This window comes from Ambystoma mexicanum, chromosome 2q (genome assembly GCF_040938575.1).
Source record: "Ambystoma mexicanum isolate Mex_15411 chromosome 2q, UKY_AmexF1_1, whole genome shotgun sequence".
NCBI classification, from domain to species: domain Eukaryota; kingdom Metazoa; phylum Chordata; class Amphibia; order Caudata; family Ambystomatidae; genus Ambystoma; species Ambystoma mexicanum.
The window spans coordinates 36131456-36144778 of record NC_090924.1 but is presented as its reverse complement, the minus strand read 5'-3'; positions in this window follow the sequence as shown (position 1 = coordinate 36144778).

The following is a 13323-nucleotide window of genomic DNA, read 5'->3' as shown; positions in this document are numbered from 1 at the left end:
TTAACTTAAATTAACTGATTTCATGAAGAGTACACAAAAGGTGCTGTGACAATTACTTCATGATAATTTCTCTAACATAGGCCTACTTTTGACAGAAAATAAAAAGGTGTTCTATAGAATGCATAATGTGAAACATCCAACACCCACTCGCATTACTTTATTTTAGAATCTATTATATTTTCTTCTTCATTGACATTTCATTCACTTTATTTAGCAATGCAGTGAAAGCACTTTAACATATGCGCCAAGACGCCATGTAGATGTCAGTTGTCGCACAGTATAAGGCACCATGACACAACATGAAACAACATGATTCCAAGAATCATGTGTTCCTCTCAAATTGGGAAAGAATGCCATTGTCAGTGGCGTCACTAGGAATCAGTATCAGGGGGAGCAAACGGGGCTGGGGAAATACAACATGGTGGGGCGGGGTGGTGACACACAGGTCACACTGCTTTAAGTATACCTATATTTTACCAATTTGGTTAGAAGAAGTGTTATTATGCAAGTTCAGAGTAGGTTTACTGCAATACAAGTTTTGTATTAAGTTAATATACATCCTAAAAAGTTAACTCATGTTCAACAGTTGCAAAAATGTCCTTGCAATCAGCAAGTGACTGCATTCTTTTACTTCAAGCAGATATCACTCCCAGCACAGCTTCAGATAATGTGGAGTTTGAGGTGATTTTTAGCAGAAGAGATATAATTCCTGGCTCTGCTTTAAATGATGGCTAGTCAAAAATAGTTTAACAGAAGAGATATTCCTCATAGCTCAGTTTCAAATGATAGTCAAGGACAGTTTGTCTTCCAGATGAAATATCACATAAAGGCACCAAGTACAGGGGCAAAGGAGGCAACTGTTCCCTTGGTTCTTAAGCAATGGTTGCAGGAATCTCACTTTGCCAATGCAGAATTGTTCTCAGTTTTCAGTTTCTGGGTGGACACCCCAGTGGTGGCTGGTGATTTTTTTAATTGCTGCTCCAGAAGAGATTTTTAAGTCAGAGTATTGTACTCCCTCTTTTTTAAAGTTGGCAGTAAAATAATGTTTTAGGAAGTAAAAATGTAAATCCAATTCCCAATGGGAGTATTTTATATTGGGGCAAAAATATATTTTAACTGAAAAACGGAAATGTTTGTGTAATAATGATTTCTTTGCACCTCGTTATTCATGCACATAAAAAGATACAGGTTTACTTCTTACCATCAGGCAGTAATAATGGTAGTTTCTTCCTGTGGCACTACGTGCACTACTGCTCCAAACATACCTATGGAGCTTTGTGGGTGAAATACATTTTTTATTGGGAGTATTTCTACTCCTTATTTTTATTTTTTGGGAGTATTTGCCTATTTTTAGGGAGAAAAAGTGCCTGATACACCCATTAACTTTATTACTGATTGAAGGGACGTAACTATTTCCCCCAAATATGCCAGTGTGAAGGAGTGTAACGACGGAGCCCCGAACCAATTAAGAGGTGTTGGTGGATTCACACCCAGAGAATCTTTTTAAATAATTGCTTAAAATGGGGCAAACAATGGGTAAAGTACCAAACAGTTTGCAATTGGTTTTGTATGGTAACGCATGAAAAGGCCAATAAATGCAAGTCAGCAACACTGCAGAGGAGCATGTCACCAACACATTTTCAGGTTGCTTTTGCCCACAATATATGCCAGTATCCCCATTTAAGCACATATTCATGTTTGCTTTATAGATAATGCCAGTAATGACACTTTAAGAAATCATGTCCACACTTGTTCCGCCAAAATATTGCAGTATCCCAATTTAAGAACATTAAAAATGACCTGCCAAAGTATGAAAATATGTCCAAACTGGCTGCATTAAAATGCCATTCTAACTATATGATAAAACCTAGCATGCTTGTTTTTATCAAAGATACCCAATACAAAATGTCATTCCACAGTAAGAAATGGCTAGACTAGCTGCACCAAAATGCCAATCTAGCTACAGAATAACATTTATCATGCTTGCTTTATCAAAGATGCCCAATACAAATGCATACCATAATACGAAATTACTAGACTGGCTACATCAAAATGCTAGTCTAGCCACGTAATAACACTTATCTTGCTTACTTTATCAAAGATGCCCAATCCAAAATGTCATGCCGCAGAAATAACTGGCTAGATTTGCTGCATTCAAATGCCAGTTTCGCACCATTATAACACTTAACATGCTTTATTTACAATAGATGCCCAGCAAAAAAAAAGCCATGCCTACCCTCTGGGTCCCCCAGCACCTCACACAGACACCCATTTTGAATATGTGTGTAGGCGGGGTGCTGGGGAGCCCAAGGAGTAGGCATGGTATTTTTTAATGGGCATCTATCATAATTGGGCAGCAAAAAAAAATACCATGCCTGTCCCCTGGGCCTCCCCAGCGCCTCACACTTGGAGCTGATTTTGGCTGATGCAAAAGCCCCTCCTGTTAAAATGAGCTCCACGTCCCAGTACAAACACACATGCACACACATACACGCAGCATGCAGTCGCTCATTCACATGCGCCCCATCATCATACAATCAGTCATTACACACAACACAAGCATACACACATACATGCACATATTTAAATTAACATACCTTCTGCCCCTGTTCTGATGTTCCTTCCCAGAACTCCAGCTTCTGTGTAGCATGAACATGAAGCAGGAAGCAAAGAGTACAGATACAAAGAAACACAAGCAGACAACGTATGCTTGAGGCTAGCTTTATGGTGAATAGATTGCGGCATGCTTCAACATATACATATACATATATCGAAGTGAGTAAAGAATGGATGTTTCCACTATGTATTATAGCAGAGCTGGACTAAAAAAGGAAGGTCTCGTTTACAGTGTGTTGCAGTTAAAGTTAAAAACAATTGAACGAATTAACAAGAGCAAAACTCAGAAAGGCAAGGCTGGACGAGCCCCAAGAAGCCAAGGTCGTATCAGGCTTGGGTGAGCAGACATTGGATACAAATTGTGTGAAAGAATGAAACTCCTGTTTAGAAGACATGGACAAAAACAAGGAAAACATCAGAGGTCTGTTAGAAAATAGTATTTAAAATACACTAGAGCTTGAGTTTGTCATCTTCAGTCACGTGGAAGGATGAAGTTGGACAAACATGACAACCACACCTGCACCTTCACTCCCCTGAATTCTCCAGAGCAAAAGAACACTCCCAAGGACAAGTTCAAAGCCGTAATTGACTGCAGACCACTGAGGTGATGATAGATAAATATGATAATTGTCGGGAAGCTATGGTTAAGACTAGCTCACCAGCACTTGGAAGACCAGTCTGCGAGCTGCTAACATAGGTGGAAAAGTACTGACGGAGGTTAGAGTGTCAACCACTTGTAGGGGCCCACATGATTAAGGGCTATATAGTCTGTGTAACCAATGGCACGTTTTGCATATTTAGTGATGTTCATAGCGACCTGTTTAAGGGGAGGGATTAGTTGCCCTACCTGATTTTAAGAAACCTATCACTTTCTCTCACTCTTTTAGACTAGTATGGATCGTGTACTTAGAGGTTCCTTACAAACCTATCACGATTGCCACTAGGTTTTTGTAGTTTGCCACGTAGGATGACAATAGTAAATACGTAGCTTGACATCATCAATGGTGATGTTTTGCTATAAAAGAGTGATTTTTTTAATATGTATTGAGAGATCAATCTGTTGATGTCCGTTGTACTCCCTGGTTTAGATAATTGATATTATAACAGTTATCTTTTTTCCAACTACCTGAGTCGTTTCGATTATTGATGTTTGAGTAACTTCTGCACCCCCTTCCATCTCAAGGGTATTGCTACCTCATCTTAATGGGCTGGGGTATTCCAGTTCACGTGGTAGCAGAGCATGGTTTAAAATCCATCGAGCTAGTCAGCTTTGGGGTCCCGGAAATATTGCACAGCCTCTGCCATTCGGCTGAAAGGACGCAAACCTCCCTGTAGATAGCGGATATTAGTTTAAGATAAGTTGTGCAAGCTAGATGAGACAGGTCCCTTGTTTTCAGGCCTAATCCCCTCCCGGCTTCTATGGGAAGCTGAACGAACGGAAAGTTGAAGAGGCTGATAAAGAGGCAGATGATCCCGAGAGTCGGAAGTTGAAAAAGTGAATGGTGAGTAAAAACTGAGTGAGGTGGCAAAATTGTGAATGGGCAGTGGGTGAAGAAAGTGATAAGGGAAAAACAAGTAATGGAGGGAGGTTGGGGTAAAGTAACTTGAAAACGATGAGCATTGAATATTAAGTAATTGACTTGAGTAGAGGCCAAGCAATTAAGAGGTATGGTGAGGGAAGGTGCCACGATAAAGAGTATGCCCAGTTTCCTGCGTTGAAAAGACATAACAGAAGGAATTGTTTCTAGACCCCTATTTACGGGTGATGTAGGCCACGAACCTGGTTAAAGACAACGATTCACATCCCAATCGGGGTATCTTTTAGGGGTAGGATAAGTCTTAAAGAGAAGACTGAGATATATTTGACCGGTCGAGTATGTGTGTTTCTCTGTTTGTTTTATGTGACTGTATATGGTGAAAAAACAATAGAGAAATCGATAGATGTGAAAAGACAACATGAGATTTAAGAATTTTGTATTTATTTAGTGGAAATTGAAGTGATGGTGTTTAGTGAAAAAGTAGATTAAATTAAAAAACTTGATATAGACGGTTTGGAGCCTGCGATGATTGATGCACACTCATATTGTTTTGTTTTTCTTAAACATATTTTTGAAATCTGCAGTGTAAGGGTGAGTATTGGCAGTCAAGTCTGTAGAGTCAGATTGAAGGATATCATTCCACTTCTACACCTGTGCAAACAGTTGCCGAAACACGCACCAAAACTTAAGCAGTACAGTGCAGAATGGGTGAAGGGCAAGGCTGATCAAATGTTCATGCCATGGCCACAAGGGGGATGACTATTGAAGACAAGAAAAGCGAGAAAGAAAGAGAGGAAGAGGAGGAACAGAAATTAAGGGATAAAAGAATACAAATACAAAAAGACGAAGAGATACGAAGGGCAAATGAGGGGAGAGATATGAAAAGAAAAGGGGAAGCAACCATAAGAGAGGGAGCAAGGAAGCAAAGAGAGTTTGATGATGAACTACAAAAAAAGAGGCGGTAGAGAGCACGTGATTTTGAATGTGTGGAAGAGGAATGAATAGATCCTAATCCAGTAGTGGCATGGAAAGACAAAGAAGCGATCTTCCCAGCACATGAGCCAATAGCAGGTCCGTCTAGAGCAAATCTAGAGGGTAAGTTTGACTCTAGAATTATTGTGGATGCTTTTGATCAAGTCTATCATGATATGAGGACAAAGAAAGTGCTGCAGGGGAAGGGTAAAAATGATCGACTCCAGACTACGCTGTTGTACGAGAATGAGGGAGCCTCATGTAATTTTGAGCCAAAGAAGCTGTCTTTAGAAAGACTGACTCTGAAAAGAGATGAAGAGGCGAGAAGTCACACGAGTTGGGGACAGGATATGTCAGACGAGGACTGGGAAACCTTCCATGGGGAGGAGGAAGGCAATGCATGTGGCCCTGAAGGGTGTTTTTCAATGGATAAGGAAGTAAGATGGTTGGATCTAGACCTACCGAAATCTGGGGCGTCAGAATCATTGACGCGGGTAGATCCACCTAGAGGGTGATCCCATGGTGAGAGGGAGACTCGCCACCTTATGAGAGCAGGTTATGGTCACTGCCAAGTAGAAGGCGGTGCAGAACCATTGTCCCTGCTATGGATAGACAGACGATGGGAGACAAATTTGAGTTTGGTATCTCACAGTTTCCTTTGTTAGAAAAAGGAGGAGCCTGGCCACAGTATAAAACTTGGCCACCGATGGATAAGGATAATTTAAGGTGTAAACTCCTAAGTTTTACTTCTGGCACTGGGAAATGGATACATGAGTTAGAGAAAATGACAGGAGTAAACACGTTAGCTATAGGGGACATTAAGGGTCTCCTGATCACCATCCTTGGGGAAAGGGCTGATGACATTGGTCAAGAGCAGGATATTCTAGTATTAGCACGGTAAACACGGCTCATTATGGAGCACTGTTCCATAATTGACAGAGTCTACTGAAGGAGATCATAGGAGGTTGGTGGTTCCTCTTCAGACCCTTCCTCCTGCAACTGGTGCATGAAGTCCCCCTTGCTGGTCACCTTGGGATCAAGAGAACCAAGTAAAGGGTATTAAATGCACTTCTACTGGCCCAAGCTTTGGGGGCAAGTAGAAAGTCCTTGCACAGTTGTGCCACATGCCAGATCTCTGGAAAAAGTGTCTCAACAATCCAAGCTCTATTGGTGCCACTCCCTGTTGTGGGAGTGCCATTTGAGAGGGTAGGGATTGACAGTATTGGTCCCCTTGACCCTCAGACATCCTCTTGCAATAGGTTTATCATGGTGCTGGTCGACCATGTCACCAGACATCATGAAGCCATCCCATTGAAGGCAATGACTGACAAGTCAGTTGCTAAAGCATTACTTGGCATAATTACTAGGGTTGGCTTCCCTATGGAAGTTGTGTCTGACATAGGCAGCAACTTTATGTCCAAGTATATGCAAGCCATGTGGGGTCACTTATACATTTTCTTCAACTTATCATCCACCAACAATTGTCTTAGTTGAGAGGATTAATAACACTCTCAAAAGCACAAGTGGAGCTCTGGAAGAAGCTCAAAGGAGAAAATGGGATCTCCTGTTGCCATACGTACTCTTTGCCTACAGTCAGGTACCTCAGGAGGGGGTTGACTTTAGCTCCTTCAAGCTTCTTTTTGGTCACCCTGTGAGGGGACCACTGGCCATAGTAAAGGAAGGGTCACTACTCCTGTCACTACCAATGTGCTGGACTATGTGTTGGGCTTAGGGAAGGGGATGGTCCTCCTGATGGCTCAGCCTGATGGCTCAGGCCAGTGACAAGTTGAAGGCTGGTCAGGCATTGGTCAAACAATGTTTTGCTGTGTCTGCTCATTGTGGACTTCCAATCACTCTCACCCCTCCTGCGACTTAGTCTTGACCACCTGCTAAGCTAGCTAGATTGGTCTGGCATGTCTAGAAGGTTCCCCTGTTTCACTAAACAGAGGGTGACCTCCTAAACATCTGCCCACCAGTGCAGAGTTTCACAATCCATCTTAACAGTAGGACATGTGCTGCTTTTGGCTTGTTTTGGTGGATTTGTGGTGGCAAATGTCTGAAAACTGTGTTTTTTCCCTACATCTTGGACTTTGCCGGGTCTTCTGGGTAATAGATTCAAGGGCGATCCGTGCAAGTCAGGCCTCTTTCGATTCCCACGGGTATCTTCTTTTCAGAAATAAATGGGGTTTCCTGTTTTCCTTGGTGGCTGCAACACCCCAGGGCAAAATCTGTGGGTTGTCTAGAAGACCAAATACAGTACAAATATGGCCCTTTCGTGTACCAGTACGCTTGTTCTTCTTCTTGCTGATACATTTTTATCCATCAGCAGTGATTTTTGGATACCGAGGCTTGAGCCTCATTACTCCATCTTCTCGGGTTGAGTATGTAGTCGTGGGTTTGTATTCTTCTTCTTCGTGTACCAGTGGTTTAGTTTTTTCCCCTTATACCCAGGACAGTGCACCCACATATGTGATGTACCATTTTTGTTGGGACAACTATGGAAACGTGGGAAGGTAGGACATGTCTCGGGAGGATAGCTCAGTGGCAACGTGCTCGCCCGGGAAGCAAGACGACAAGGAGCAACACAGGTTCGATTGCCATGCCCGCGCTTAGAAACCTCTGGGTGTTAAGCGCGTTATAAATAACCTATCATATCATGTGTTTTTGCCAGCATGTTTCTGTAGTTTCCGGGTAGCTAATTTCTGAAAATTGTGTTTTTTTCACTTTATTTTGGACCTTGCTGTGCCTTGTGGGTAACAAAATCTAGAGGGATTTGCGCAAGTTAGACCTCCTTGGATTCCCACATGTGTCTTCTTTTCAGAAAGGCATGGGGTTCCCTGTTTTCATTGGTGGCTGAGACACACCAGACCTAAATCTGTGGGTTGTCCACAAAGCCAAATCCAGTCTTCCCCAGCGTGTTGAATGTACCAGCGGTTAGCCTTTTCACTTTGCGCCCAGGTCAGTGTACACAAACATGTGAGCTACCGTTTTTGTCAGGACACCTGTGGGAATGTGCGAAGGTAGGACATGAGTTTTAGCCAGTCTGTTTTGGTTGTTTCCTGGTAGAAAATATCTGACAATTGTTTTTTCCCCTACATCTTGGACTTTGCCGGGTCTTGTGGATAATACATTCAAGGGCGATCCACGCAAGTCAGGCCTCTTTCGATTCCCACAGGTATCTTCTTTTCAGAAATAAATGGGGTTTCCTGTTTTCCTTGGTGGCTGCAACACCCCAGGGCAAAATCTGTCAGTTATCACAAAGCCAAATCCAGTCTTCCTCGGGGCGTTTGATGTACCAGTGGTATAGCCTTTTCACTTTGCACCCAGGTCAGTGCACCCACACATGTGAGGTACCATTGTTGTTGGGACACCTATGGGAATGTGGGAGGGTAGGACATGTCTTGTTGCCCATGTGTTTCGGTGGTTATCTGGTGGCAAATGTCTGAAAATTGTGATTTATTTTCCCTACATTTGGGATTTTGTCAGGCCTTGGAGGTAATAAATTGGAGGGTGATTCACACATGTCAGACCTCTTTGAATATCCATGTGTGTCTTCTTTTCAGAAATACATGGGGTTCCCTGTTTTCTTTGGTGGCTGCAACACCCTAGGGCCAAATCTGTGGGATGTCTACAAAGCCAAATCCAGTCGTAACCAGGGCATTTGATGTACCAGTGGTTTATCTTTTTCCCTTTGTGCCCAGGTCCGTGTACCCACACATGTGAGGTACCATTTTCATCAGGACACGTGTGGGCACGTGGAAAAGGAGGACATGTGTTGTTGTCGGTGTGATTTGGCGCTTTCCTGGTGGCAAATGTCTAGAATGTAGGTTTTTTTTCCCTACATTTTGGACTTTGCCGGGCCTTGTGGGTAATACATTCTAGGGTGAGTTGCGCAAGTCAGACCTCTCTGTATTCCCATGGTGTCTTCTATTCAGAAATGCATGTGGTTCCCTGCTTTCTTTGGTGGCTGTGACAACCCAGCCCCAAATCTATGCGCTATCCACAAAGTCAAATCCAGTCTTTCCCAGATCGTTGGACGTACCAGTAGTTTAGCCTTTACCCTTTGCGTCCAGGTTATTGCACCCACACATGTGAGGTACCATTTTCATCGGGACACCTGTGGGAACGTTCGAAGGTTGGATATGTTTTGTTGCCTAGCATGTTTCTGTGTTTCCTGGTGGCAAATGTCTGAGGATGTTTTTGTTTTCCCTACATTTTGGACTTTGCCAGGCCTTGTGGGTATTACATTCTGGGGTTACTTGCATAGGTTAGACCTCTTTGGATTCCTACAGGTGTCTTATTTTTAGAGATGCATGGGGTTCCCTGTTTTCCTTGGTGGCTGCGAAACCCCAGCCCCAAATCTATCCGCTATCCACAAAGCCAAATCCAGTCTTTCCCAGATAGTTTGATGTACCATTGGTTTAGCCTTTGCCCTTTGCGTCCAGGTCAGTTCACCCACACATGTGAGGTACCATTTTCATTGGGACACCTCTGGGAACATTGGAAGGTTGTACATGTTGTGTTGCCTACCGTGTTTCAGTGTTTCCTGGTGGCAAATGTCTGAGAATGTTTTTGTTTTCCCTACATTTTGGACTTTGCCAGGCCTTGTGGGTAATACATTCTGGGGTTACTTGCATAGGTTAGACCTCTTTGGATTCCTAAAGGTATCTTATTTTCAGAAATGCATGGGGCTCCCTGTTTTCCTTGGTGGCTGCGACACCCAAGCCCCAAATCTATGCGCTATCCACAAAGCCAAATCCAGTCTTCCCCAGATCGTTTGATGTACCAGTGGTTTAGCCTTTGCCCTTTGCGTCCAGGTAATGGCACCCACACATGTGAGGTACCAATTTTATCGGGACACCTGTGGAAATGTGGGAAGGTAGGACATTTGTTTTCTCTTGGTTTTGATAAGGTGTTCACACTTTTCCTATTGCACTTTTTTGCACAACCCTTTAATTTCCCAAATGTGACCTACATTTAGTTGCTGCTTTAGGGACTGTATGCTTTTGCAACCTGTGCAAGTCACCTATCCATCAAAAGGTCTGCCTGTGTTCTTTCAATAAATGTATGCTTGCCATTTTTCGCCACATTTGTTTTCCCTTTTTTCAAATGCTAATAGGTCTCTTTAGGCTATCCGCATAAAATCCTGTGTATGATAGCTCAGTCCTTCGCACGTGGTATTGCTTGTTTTGTGAAAAAGTATGAAAAATGTGTGATTTCCTAACTAGAAGAGTCAGGGAAATGTAGCGTTGCATTGCTTTTCTCAATATTCACAGAAGCCATTACCTTACAAGTGTAAATATGTCCAGCACATACTTTTTAGTCACCTTTCCAATTCTTTGCCAAACTATGGGAATTTTAGGTACAAAGTTGTTGCCTAACCTGTGCAAATGACTCCTTCCTGAAATCTGACTACTTTTTTGAAATGTATGCTTTTCTGTGTTCCCATTGTGCTTTCTGACCATCCTCTTCCATTCCGTCCATGAATGTCCTGTAAAAAAAGAGAAAAATGGGCTTACGTCTCACAAAACTGATGCTAACCTTATGAATAATATGTTTTTTTCTTTCCACTCAACCTGTTTCTGAAAGCTTTGAAAATGGAAAATTCAGAACTGTATGCCATGTGTTCCTAGTTCTTACAAGAAAAATAACACAGGCTTCTTTGCACATAATTTTATAGGCATTTTCTGAAAAAACTAAATATAGTCACTTTTTTGTTACTTTCTCAAACACCCCTACAGCAAACGACTAATCCTTGGGGACGTTATGAGCACCTACATGTAGGAAGAAAAGGGTGCACGTTTGGCCAGGATATCACTTGTAACAAAAATGTTAGAAGGGATTGAATGCGACATACCGAAATGTTCAAAAAGGTCTCAGCACTGGTATCGAAAACCCTCAGCAGTTAAGGGACAAACAGTGCAAGCCAGCCGATGAGCGCTCCCTCAGCTACAAAAAGTAGCTGAGGAAGTGATCAGTGTTTACACTGGGCTGGCTCCTTGAGTCCTTCATAATGGGCAAGGGTGCCCATGAATTGGCACCCTGTGCCCATTATGGAGAAAACATCACTGGTACACCGTCAATTAACCTATGTACAGGGTCAGCGTAGCTGGAGATTAAATGCTGTTGACTTTGAAGTCATGTACATGAACTGCATTGTTGTTAATGCAGTGATTTTGAACACATAAAAGGATCAATACACATGTCTTCGAGCAGAAGGCTACCAGGATAGCTCAGCAGATTGAGTGACTGTTGCTAAGATGTTTTATATTTAAAACTGGCTGTAAATCGCATGACTAAGCAATTCCTTAAAACAAAAAAGAGCTTAAAAAATGTGTTCGGCCAGGCGATGGGTTGGGGTGGTAGTTTGCTTATATTCAGGGTGAGGGTGGGGTAGGGGAATTTCTGTCCCCATAGTTAAAATGAAAAGCTGGCACCCATGAACCCATAGTTTAATTTACTAATAACAGATCTCAGCACAATATAAGCATTTATTTGTGATTAAGCAGGTTGACAAGCATATAATAGCTTTAGAAATATATCCTTTGATAAAACACATAGGAAGGGTCACACAAATCACAGGGTATTTAAGTGGTAGTCTGGCAGAAAAAGAAACATATTTTAAATAATACTACTGAATGTAACTTTAAGGGCATTTTTCAGTTTGGAAACATTTTGTTTTTTTCTAGACATGTGTAAGATGCACATTTGGAAAACAATAGCGTGCCCAGCTCGCAGGTAGCCTGCTTTTATCATTGATGGGCCCCACCCCAGTGATATTCATGCCGTATTGATTCCTGTGGTGTCCCTTTCAGGCCAGAAGAAGGGGGACCCCGGGGTGATTTTTGGCACTGTACAGGCCAGCAAGCTGGCCTGTGCATAGAGTGTCCTCCGGGGTATTTAAGGGGGCAGGGAAGGTTCTGGAGCAGGCAACGGTTGGGACGTGCGTTTGACAGCAGTCCAGGTCTCCTGCTCCCGAGCCTTCCCTGCGTGGGGCCGTATTAGGAGGTGAGGCAGGTTTTGGGTTAGTTATATTAAGTGGGCGGGTAGGTTTATATTAGCTTAGTTGTTTTATAAAAAAAAAAATAATAATAATAATGTAATAGTCGGAGGTGCCATACATAAGGCACCTCCTCCTACCTTCAGCAGAGCTTTTGCTTTTGCTGTTTGGGTTCCCGGCAGGTTTGGGGAGTAAAGTTTCCTCATCGGGTCTCCTTCTTCTTGAGCGCCGGATTCCCTGCTCTTTCGGGTTTTCCACGCAGTTTCTGGGAGGGGCCGTGGGAGAAGGGCGGTGTGCTCCACCGTTTATTGAGGAAGATTATTACTTCGGCATACGTGCCCCTGCAGCCGTCGCCCATCCCAGTAGTGCGGTGTTATGTTGTGGGCACAGGTTGCAGTGTTAGGCTCTTAAAGGGGCCGCACGCTTTAGGTTGATTTAACAGAACGGGACGTTTGTTGACAGAGGCACGCATCTACGTGTCAGTGTGTGCTTTACATATTATTGTAGTGTTTGGGATTAAGGAAGCGGCAGGGGTTTCCTTTTTTCGGTCTAGTTAGCTTTTAGGGCCCCCCTTTTTTCATTTCCCTTCAGCCAAGGTATTAAAAAAAAAAAAAGTAGTATAACATTTTGTATTTATGTTTCAGTAATTAGGAACGGCTAGTCTGTTTTCCCATAGTTCGTTTAGCTGTTCTTCAGAGGTTATCGTCCTTCTTTTATGCCCTTGTGTCCCAGTTCAGTCGTGGATACGAATTAAATAATAAATAATATTTAAAGAAAGGTACATATCATGGTAGGCGGTGCAAAAGATCTTTGTCAGCCTCCCAGATTCCATTTCTAGTTTGTGAAGTTTTTATTTTTTCTGGGCCATTGTCGGTGCTATCATTGGCACCGGGTTCCCCAGGTTCCCAGCGCTTTAAGGGGGGGAAGGCTCGGGGACAATTAGGCAGCAGGGCGTTGCGCAAGTGCACAGCTTCACTGCTTTTGAAATATGGTTGGACAGGAGGAAATAAGAAGGGACTTGTGGATGCTAAGGCGTTGAGGGAAGCATTGGAGATCATAAGTAGGACTTCCAAGGTCCAGCTGGAGGGGGCTTTGGTGGAGGTTACAGGTGAAGGGGAGGACGGAGGAGGAAGGCTGCAATGGATAGCAGCGGCAGATGGGGCGCTTGCGGCAGTGGTGGCTTGCAGCCCAGTGGCA